The following is a 10,722-nucleotide window of genomic DNA, read 5'->3' as shown; positions in this document are numbered from 1 at the left end:
GAGGGGAACGCCATCTTTCAGGATGATAATGCACCAATTCATACAGCTAGAATCGTTAAAGCATGGTACGAGGAACATTCTAATGAAGTTGAGCATCTCATCTGGCCCCCACAATCCCCAGACCTCAACATTATTGAGCATTTATGGTCGATTTTAGAGATTCAAGTTAGACGTCGATTTCCGCAGCCATGGTCGCTCAAAGAACTGGAGGGTGTTTTAACTGCAGAATGAGCTAAAATTCCTTTGGAAACAATTCACAATTTGTATGAATCCATACCTCGGAGAACTGAGGCTGTAATCGCTGCAAAAGGTGGACCTACACCAGATTAAACTAACTTTTGTTGATGTTTCCAGGTGTCTCCATTATTTTGTCCAACCCCTGTATATATATATATATATATATATATATATAATATAACGCTGGGAGCGTCACTCTGTCCAAAGCCTTTATAGACTGCGCAAGCGCAAGCGCCGGCGCAGTCTGGCCCCCACAGAGTGACGCTCCCGGGAGATCGCGGTATGCGTAAACACTGAACGCACACCACGATCTCCAACAGAGAAGCAGGGACCACCAGGAGGGTGAGTATCGGCTATATTCACCTGTCCTCCGTTCCACCGCTGCACGCCGCCATCTTCCCGGTCCTCGGCCTGTGACCTTCAGTTCAGAGGGCGCGATGACGCGCTTAATGCGCGCCGGCGCCGCTCTCTGACTGACCAGTCACAGCCAGAGGACCGGGAAGATGGCGGCGTGCAGCAGTGGAACGGAGGACAGGTGAATATAGTAAGTGCTGGGGGGCCTGAGCTGGCGGCGACCCCCACAGCGCGCCGGTGTCCCCGCCTGCTCAGGCCCCCCAGCACTCGGCGCCCAGCGACGATAAGTGAGTATGTTTTTTTTCTTTTATATATATTGCAGCAGCATACGGGGGCATATAGAATGGAGCATGTTAAGGGGGCCATCAGCCATAATGGAGCAGTGTACGGGGGCATATAGAATGGAGCATGTTAAGGGGGCCATCAACCATAATGGAGCAGTGTACGGGGGCATATAGAATGGAGCATGTTAAGGGGCCATCAACCATAATGGAGCAGTGTACGGGGGCATATAGAATGGAGCATGTTAAGGGGGCCATCAACCATAATGGAGCAGTGTACGTGGGCATATAGAATGGAGCATGTTAAGGGGGCCATCAACCATAATGGAGCAGTGTACGGGGGCATAGAGTATGGAGCATCTTATGAGGCCATAAACCATAATGGAGCAGTGTACGGGGGCATAGAGTATGGAGCATCTTATGGGGCCATAAACCATAATGGAGCAGTGTACGGGGGCATATAGTATGGAGCATCTTATGGGGGCCATAAACCTTTATGGAACAGCGTACGGGGCATATACAATGGAGCATCTTATGGGGCCATAAACCATAATGGAGCAGTGTACGGGGGCATATACCATGGAGCATCTTATGGGGACCATAAACCTTTATGGAACAGCGTACGGGGCATACACTATGGAGCATCTTATGGGGGCCATAAACCATAATGGAGCAGTGTACGGGGGCGTATACTATGGAGCATCTTATGGGGGCCATAAACCATAATGGAGCAATGTATGGGGGCATATACCATGGAGCATCTTATGGGGGCCATAAACCTTTATGGAACAGCGTACGGGGCATACACTATGGAGCATCTTATGGGGGCCATCAACCTTTATGGAGCAGTGTACGGGGCATATACTATGGAGCATTTTATGGGGGCCATAAACCTTTATGGAGCAGCGTATGGGGCATATGGATGGGAGCAGCATATTAAAGAACGGTGGCGCAGGATGGGAGCAGCACATGACAGAACGGGGGCGCAGGATGGGAGCAGCACATGACAAAATAGGCAGCACATGACAGAACGGGGGTGCAGGATGGGAGCAGCACATGACAGAACGGGGCGCAGGATGGGAACAGCACATGACAGAACGGGGGCGCAGGATGGGAGCAGCACATGACAGAACGGGGGCGCAGGATGGCAGCAGCACGACAGAACGGGGGCGCAGGATGGCAGCAGCACATGACAGAATGGGGGCGCAGGATGGGAGCCGAGACCCCAAAGAGCATGATCGGGGTCGGTTTTACCGACCCGTTTTGCGATCGCCGGTAATTAACTGTTTACCGGCGACCGCAAAAAAAAAAAAAAAAGTAAAGTGTAATTCTCTGTCCTCTGATGTGATCGCACATCAGAGGACAGAGAAATATGGGGATTCGGGGACCCTACAATACTCACCTGCGTCCCTGGATCCTCCTGCTGCTCCTCCTGGCCGCCGGCAAAAGAAAATGGCGGGCGCATGCGCAGTGCGCCCGCCATCTGTCTCCATCTGCTGGCCAGCAGGAGAACAGCAGTTGGGGCTAAAATTAGGGTTAGGGCTAGGGGTAGGGTTAGGGGTAGGGTTAGGGTTAGGGCTAGGGGTAGGGGTAGGGTTAGGGCTAGGGGTAGGGCTAGGGGTAGGGTTAGGGCTAGGGTTAGGGCTAAATTTAGGGTTAGGGTTGGGGCTAAATTTAGGGTTAGGGTTGGGGCTAAATTTAGGGTTAGGCTTCTTTCACACTTACGTCGGTACGGGGCCGTCGCAATGCGTCGGCCCGACATACCGACGCACGTGAAAATTGTGCACAACGTGGGCAGCGGCTGTAGTTTTTCAACGCATCCGCTGCCCAATCTATGTCCTGGGGAGGAGGGGGCGGAGTTACGGCCACGCATGTGCGGTCAGAAATGGCGGATGCGACGTACAAAAAAACGTTTCATTGAACGTTTTTTTGTGCCGACGGTCCGCCAAAACACAACTGATCCAGTGCACGACGGACGCGACGTGTGGCCATCCGTCACGATCCATCGGCAATACAAGTCTATGGGCAAAAAACGCATCCTGCGGGCACATTTGCAGGATCCGTTTCTTGTCCAAAACGACGGATTGCGACGGATGCCAAACGACGCAAGTGTGAAAGTAGCCTTAGGGCTAGGGTTAGGGTTGGGGCTAAAGTTAGGGCTAGGGTTGGGGCTAAAGTTAGGGTTAGAGTTGGGATTAGGGTTAGGGATTGGATTACGGTTGGTATTAGGGTTAAGGTTGGCATTAGGGTTACGCTTGGGATTAGGGTTAGGTTTGGGATTAGGGTTAAGGTTAGGGTTGTGATTAGGGTTAGGGTTGTGATTAGGGGTGTATTGGGATTAGGGTTAGGTTTGAGGTTAGGGTTGAGATTAGGATTAGGGGTGTGTTGGATTTAGGGTTTTGATTAGGGTTATGGTTATTTTTGACATTAGTGTTGTTTTGGGGTAAGGGTTGGGATTATGGTTAAGGTTAGTGATTAGGATTATGGATCAGGTTGGGATTAGGGTTAGGGGTGTGTTGGGGTTAGGGTTGGAGCTAGAATTGGGGGGTTTCCACTGTTTAGTTACATCAGGGGGTCTCCAAACACGACAGCCAATTTTGCGCTCAAAAAGTCAAATGGTGCTCCCTCCCTTCTGAGCTCTGCCGTGCGCCCAAACAGTGGGTTACCCCCACATATGGGGCATCAGCATACTCGGGATAAATTGGACAACAACTTCTGGGGTCCAATTTCTCTTGTTACCCTTGTGAAAATAAAAACTTGGGGGCTACAAAATTTTTTTTGTGGAAAAATATATATATATTTTTTTTTTTTATGACTCTGCATTATAAATTTCTGTGAAGCACTTGGGCATTCAAAGTTCTCACCACACATCTATATAAGTTCCTTGGGCGGTCTAGTTTCCAAAACGGGGTCACTTGTGGGGGGTTACTACTGTTTAGGTACATCAGGAGCTCTGCAAACGCAACATAACGCCCACAGACCATTCTATCTAAGTCTGCATTCCAAAACGGCGCTCCTTCCCTTCCGAGCTCTGCTGTGCGCCCAAACAGTGGTTTACCCCCACATATGGCACATCAGCGTACTCGGGATAAATTGGACAACAACTATTGCAGTCCAATTTCTCCTGTTACCCTTCTGAAAATAAAAACTTGGGGGCTACAATATCTTTTTTGTGGAAAAAAAAAATATTTTTTATTTTCACGACTCTGCATTCTAAACTTCTGTGAAGCACTTTGGCATTCAAAGTTCTCACCACACATCTAGATAGGTTGCATGGGGGGTCTAGTTTCCAAAATGGGGTCACTTGTGGGGGATTTCTACTGTTTAGGTACATCAGGGGCTCTCCAAACGCGACATGGCGTCCGATCTCAATTCCAGCCAATTCTACATTGAAAAAGTAAAACGGCACTCTTTCTCTTCCAAGCTCTGCGGTGCGCCCTAACAGTGGTTTACCCCCACATATTGGGTATCAGCGTACTCAGGAGAAATTGCACAACAACTTTTGTGGTCTAATTTCTGCTGTTACCCTTGTGAAAATAAAAATTTGTGGGCAAAAAGATCATTTTTGTAGAAAAAATGCGATTTTTTTTTTCACGGCTCTACATTATAAACTTCTGTGAAGCACATGGGGGTTCAAAATGCTCACCACACATCTAGATAAGTTCCTTAAGGGGTCTAGTTTCCAAAATGGGGTCACTTGTGGGGGGTTTCCACTGTTTAGGCACATCAGGTGCTCTCCAAACGCGACATGGCGTCCAATCTCAATTCCAGACAATTCTACATTGAAAAAGTAAAACAGCACTCCTTCTCTTCCAAGCTCTGCGGTGCGCCCAAACAGTGGTTTATCCTCACATATGGGGTATCGACGTATTCAGGAGAAATCGCACAACAACTTTTGTGGTCTAATTTCTCCTGTTACCCTTGTGAAAATAAGAATTTGTGGGCAAAAAGATCATTTTTGTGTAAACAAAAGCGATTTTTTATTTTCACGGCTCTACGTTATAAACTTCTGTGAAGCACTTGGGGGTTCAAAGTGCTCACCACACATCTAGATAAGTTCCTTAAGGGGTCTAGTTTCCAAAATGGTGTCACTTGTGGGGGGTTTCCACTGTTTAGGCACATCAGGGGCTCTCTAAACGTGACATGGCGTCCGATCTCAATTCCAGCCAATTCTGCATTGAAAAAGTCAAACGGCGCTCCTTCACTTCTAAGTTCTGCGGTGCGCCCAAAAAGTGGTTTACCCCCACATATGGGGTATTGGCGTATTCAGGAGAAATTGCATAACAAAATTTATGGTTACATTTCTGTTTTTACACTTGTGAAAATAAAAAAAATGGTTCTGAATTAAGATGTTTGCAAAAAAAAGTTAAATGTTCATTTTTTCCTTCCACATTGTTTCAGTTCCTGTGAAGCACGTAAAGGGTTAATAAACTTCTTGAATGTGGTTTTGAGAACCTTGAGGGGTGTAGTTTTTAGAATGGTGTCACACTTGGGTATTTTCTATCATATAGACCCCTCAAAATGACTTCAAATGTGATGTGGTCCCTAAAAAAAAATGGTGTTGTAAAAATGAGAAATTGCTGGTCAACTTTTAACCCTTATAACTCCCTAACAAAAAAAATTTTGTTTCCAAAATTGTGCTGATGTAAAGTAGACATGTGGGAAATGTTATTTATTAACTATTTTTCATGACATATCTCTCTGATTTAAGGGCATAAAAATACAAAGTTTGAAAATTGCAAAATTTTAAAAATTTTCGCCATATTTCCGTTTTTTTCATAAATAATCGCAAGTAATATCGAAGAAATTTTACCACTAACATGAAGTACAATATGTCACGAAAAAACAATCTCAGAATCAGCGGGATCCGTTGAAGCGTTCCAGAGTTATAACCTCATAAAGTGACAGTGGTCAGAATTGCAAAAATTGGCTCGGTCATTAAGTACCAAATTGGCTCTGTCACTAAGGGGTTAATACACTCACACTACATAACATGCATGTACACACATTTAATCAATAAAAAAGTTAGTGGGGTGCTTCTTTAACATTGTAGAGGATAGAAGAAGCTTCGTAATTTATCTATTCGTGAAACACTGGTGATATACTGATGGTTAAAGCGGACACACAAACCAATCACTGGTGAGACACTGATCCAAAACACTGATGATATCCGTGCCATTTTTTAAAGTATGTCTTTAAACACAGATGTGTGAATTAGACCTTAGAAATACTGTACGTTCCATCCAATTCAATAACCAGATTGCCCGCCTTTCAACATTCCTAAGCTTTCCAATATTCTTTTTAGAGTGTGGAGCCTAAAACTGGGCCGAATATTCAAGACGTTGCCTTTCATGGATTTATAGAAGGGTATTAAAATACAATAGAATAGTGGGTTTCTATCTTTTCATACACCACAAAATTCTATGTTTTTACAATTGTCACTTAACATTGAGTACTGCTGCTTAGCTTACTTGCCATCAGAAAATTAAATTTCTTCTTCTGTTCTGTAGTCCTAAGGGGTGGCCCAGCCTTAGGCTACAAGTCAATGTGACTGCATACTTGTGAATCCTAAACAACATGCGCACTTCAGCTGTGAGCTTTAGCAAGGCTGTTTGTCAAAAATGGGGGGGAGCCCACGCCATTTCTTTAAATTATTTAAATAATTTAAAAAAAAACTCTCTAGACCCCTCTAGATAACCAAACTTGCTGAAGCTGACACCAGAGGGTTGCAGTCCCCAGCTGTGAGTTTTGTCGGTTTGGTTCAAGAAAATAGCGGGGAACTCACGTCAGGTTTTTCATTCATTTATTTCATTAGATCGCAGTCGGCGGCTGTGGAATACCCCGATCATCCGCACCTACTGTCACTGTTATTAGCAACAGGTGACGGATGATGGGGTAACAGTCCCAAATTCCCCCACTGCTGTCATTCGGACTTTAATATAACGCTCATCATTTTCCTCTGCTCGCTGGCAGAGCAGGGGAGAATGATGAGAGCCAGCTTCAGCACCTGCCGCCGGGGAACAGCGCTTACAGAATCCTCCGGTTGTCTGGTGGGCCAGTCCAACCCTGCATGCGTAGTACACACACGGACACAGATATCTCCGGTACCGTTTTTTCCGGTACTGGAAATATCAGGACGTGTGAAACTGGCCTAATGATGATTCCTCTACACTGAGACATCCCTTCAGATATTTGTAGACAGCTATTAACTCTCCTCTTATCCTTTTTTGCAAGCTAAGTAGTAGTAAAGCTGCCACCTTGGGACTCTGGAGCAGTGGAAACGTCCTGTGAAATGACAAATCATGGTTTAATATCTGGCAGTCTGATCAAAGAGTTTGGGATTGGCAAAAGTCAGAAGACTGTTACCTGCCTGACTGAATCTTACTAACTACATTGTTTGGTGGAGGAGAGATAATGCTATGGGCTTGTTTTGCGGGGTCTGGAATAGACCCCTTTCTTCCACTTAAAAGGAATCTAAAGACACTTTGCATATCTGTATACTTCAAACTTTTTTGCTCTAGCATGACTGTGACCCAATGCACAAAGCAATGCCCGAAGAGCCCCAAGCTCAACCTCATATAACCTTGGGATGAACTAGAACAAAGATTGTGATCCCGACCAACTCCTCCAACATCAGTGTCTGACCTCACAAATGCTCTTCTGGATGAATGTTGGAAATTCCCACAGACACTTCTAAAATCTTGTAGGATTGTAAGCTGTTTTAGCAACAGATAAGGAAAAACTCCATATTAATGCTGATAGATTTAGAAAGGGAAATCTTAAAAGTTCCTGTAGGTGCAAGGTGTAGTAGGTGTCCTGATACTACTGTATAGATAGTGTATCTTCCTACACTATCAGAATCTCACAGGGAGGTCAGAACTAAGCTCCAACCTGTTGAATACTAAGATGAGTCACCAATCTAACCACAAATCAATAAATCAAAATGATATGCAAGAGGTGAATGACTAATGCTGTGCAATGGGCATACAGCCTGGTACAGTTATTCAGAGCCGTAGCTATGTTATTCTTCACCCAGGGCAAAGGGTAATTTTGCGTCCTACTCCTAAAGCTAAATACTGATATTAAAGTGTGCATGTTGGTGCTTACCCTCTACTTGGTGAACATGCTCTGTTGTCCCCTGTCTAGATCTACAAAGTACATTCTGATAGAAATAGATCAAATACAGCAGAGAATACATTGGATGTAACATCACTAGCAACAATACAGACCCGGATGGCTGAGTGTAAATATGGCCAGCAGAAGAAAGGAAATCCCAAGAGAATGGGAATTCAGGAACAAGTATAAGCATTTTTAGCCCCTTTATGACAAGGAGGCCATCGGCATCAGGGGCTTATATACAACATTCTGTAATGCTGTAGATAAGCCCTCAATGTAACCTTAAAGGTAAGAAAAACAGGTTATATTATACTCACCCAGGGGCGGTCTCGTTGCGGTCCGGTCTGATGGGCGTCACGATCTGGGTACAGCACCTCCTATCTTCATGCGATGACATCCTCTTCTTGTCTTCCTGCCGCGGCTGCGGCGCAGACGTACTTTGTCTGCCCTGTTGAGGAAAGGTCAGAGAGGCCCAGCGCCTGCGCACTGCAGTACTTTGGGGGGCTTATCTACAGCATTCTGTAACGCTGTAGATAAGTCCCTGATGCCGGTGGCCTTATCTCATATACGATTTTTGTGAGTACAGGTTCCCTTTTTTTTTTTTGCTTTTGTCTTTTCCTCCAATTGTTTAAAGAGCCATATTTTTTTAAATTTTCCTTTGCCATAGGCATATAAGGGCTTATCTTTTTCAGTAATAAGTGAAATGGTGAAAAAAAGACCTACAAGTCCACCACTGCTCTTTGGATCTCAGTTTCACAGCCTTCACCTTACGGTAAATATTATATAGCATCATGACGGAAAGTATTCAGACCCCTTTAAATTTTCCACTCTTTGTTTCATTGCAGCCATTTGGTCAATTAAAAAAAGTTCATTTTTTCTCAATAATGTACACTCTGCACCCAATCTTGACTGAAAAAAAATTAGAAATGTTTACAAATTTATTAAAAAAGAAAAATTTTAATATCATATGGTCATAAGTATTCAGACCCTTTGCTCAGTATTGAGTAGAAGCACCTTTTGAGGAGCTAGTACAGCCATGAGTCTTCTTGGGAATGATGTGACAAGTTTTTCACACCTGGATTTGGGGATCCTCTGCCATTCTTCCTTGCAGATCCTCTCCAGTTCCGTCAGGATGGATGGTGAACGTTGGTGGACAGCCATTTTCAGGTCTCTCCAGAGATGCTCAATTGGGTTTAGGTCAGGGGTCTGGTTGGGCCAGTCAAGAATGGTCACAGAGTTGTTCTGAAGCCACTCCTTTGTTATTTTAGCTGTGTGCTTACAGTCATTGTCTTCTTGGAAGGTGAACCTTCAGTCAAGTCTGAGGTCCAGAGCACTGTGGAAGAGGTTTTCATGCAGGATATCTCTGTACTTGGCCGCATTCATGTTTCCTTAAATGGCAACCAGTCGTCCTGTCCCTGCAACTAAAAAACACCCCCATAGCATGATGCTGCCACCACCATGTTTCACTGTTGTGATTGTATTGGGCAGGTGATGAGCAGTGCTTAGTTTTCTCCACACATACCACTTAGAATTATCACCAAAAAGGTCTATCTTTGTCTCATCAGACCAGAGAATCTTATTTCTTATAGTCTGGGAGTCCTTCATGTGTTTTTTTTAGCAAGCTCTATGTGGGCTTTCATATGTCTTGCACTGAGGAGAGGCTTTCGTCGGGCCACTCTGCCATAAAGGCCCGACTGGTGGAGGGCTGCAGTGATAGTTGACTTTGTGGAACTTTCACCCATCTCCCTACTGCATCTCTGGAGCTAAGCCACAGTGATCTTGGGGTTCTTCTTTACCTCTCTCACCAAGGCTCTTGTCCCATGATTGCTCAGTTCGGCCAAGTCTAGGAAGACTTCTGGTGGTCCCAAACTTCTTCCATTTAAGGATTGTGGAGGCCACTGTGCTCTTAGGACCTTGAGTACTACAGAAATTATTTTGCAACCTTGGCCAGATCTGTGCCTTGCTACAATTCTGTCTCTAAGCTCCTTGGCCAGTTCCTTTGACCTCATGATTCTCATTTGGTCTGACATGCACTGTGAGCTGTGAGGTCTTATATGGACAGGTGTGTGTTTCCAAATCAAGTCCTATCAGTTTAATTAAACACAGCTGGACTCCAATGAAGGAGTAGAACCATCTCAAGGAGGATCACAAGGAAATGGACAACATGTGACTTAAATATGAGTGTCTGAACGAAGGGTCTGAATACTTATGACCATGTGATATTTCAGTTTTTCTTTTTTAATAAATTTGCAAACAAATTCTACATTTCTGTTTTCCCGGAGTCAACTGCATAGAACAGTATGGAAAGTGCGGGCACTGGGCTTTCAAGAAAAATGTCAGCTGAGCCCCCCGCACCACTCCTCATACCAGCCTGGAGCCCACAGCCATTGCCTGACTCCTGGCTCTGCTGCCGCCTGAAGTTTCCGGCAGCAGCGACCATGGGACCCGACTCCACAGCAGCCTGTAAGCTCGACCGCAGATATAATTCAGATTCGGATTATAAGATACCCCCCCATTTTCCTGCCAAATTTGGGGGGAAAAAGTGCATCTTATAATCCGAAAAATACGGTAATTAAAAAGATAGATATACAGTCATGGCCACAAGTGTTGGCACCCTTGAAATTGTTCGAGAACATAAAGTATTTTTCCCAGAGAATTATTGCAATTACACATGTTTTATTATACAGATATTTATTGCCTTTGTGTGTCTTAGGACAACACAAAAAAACTGTAA

This window comes from Ranitomeya imitator, chromosome 2 (genome assembly GCF_032444005.1).
Source record: "Ranitomeya imitator isolate aRanImi1 chromosome 2, aRanImi1.pri, whole genome shotgun sequence".
Lineage (NCBI taxonomy): Eukaryota > Metazoa > Chordata > Amphibia > Anura > Dendrobatidae > Ranitomeya > Ranitomeya imitator.
Note: the sequence above shows the minus strand (reverse complement) of the source record.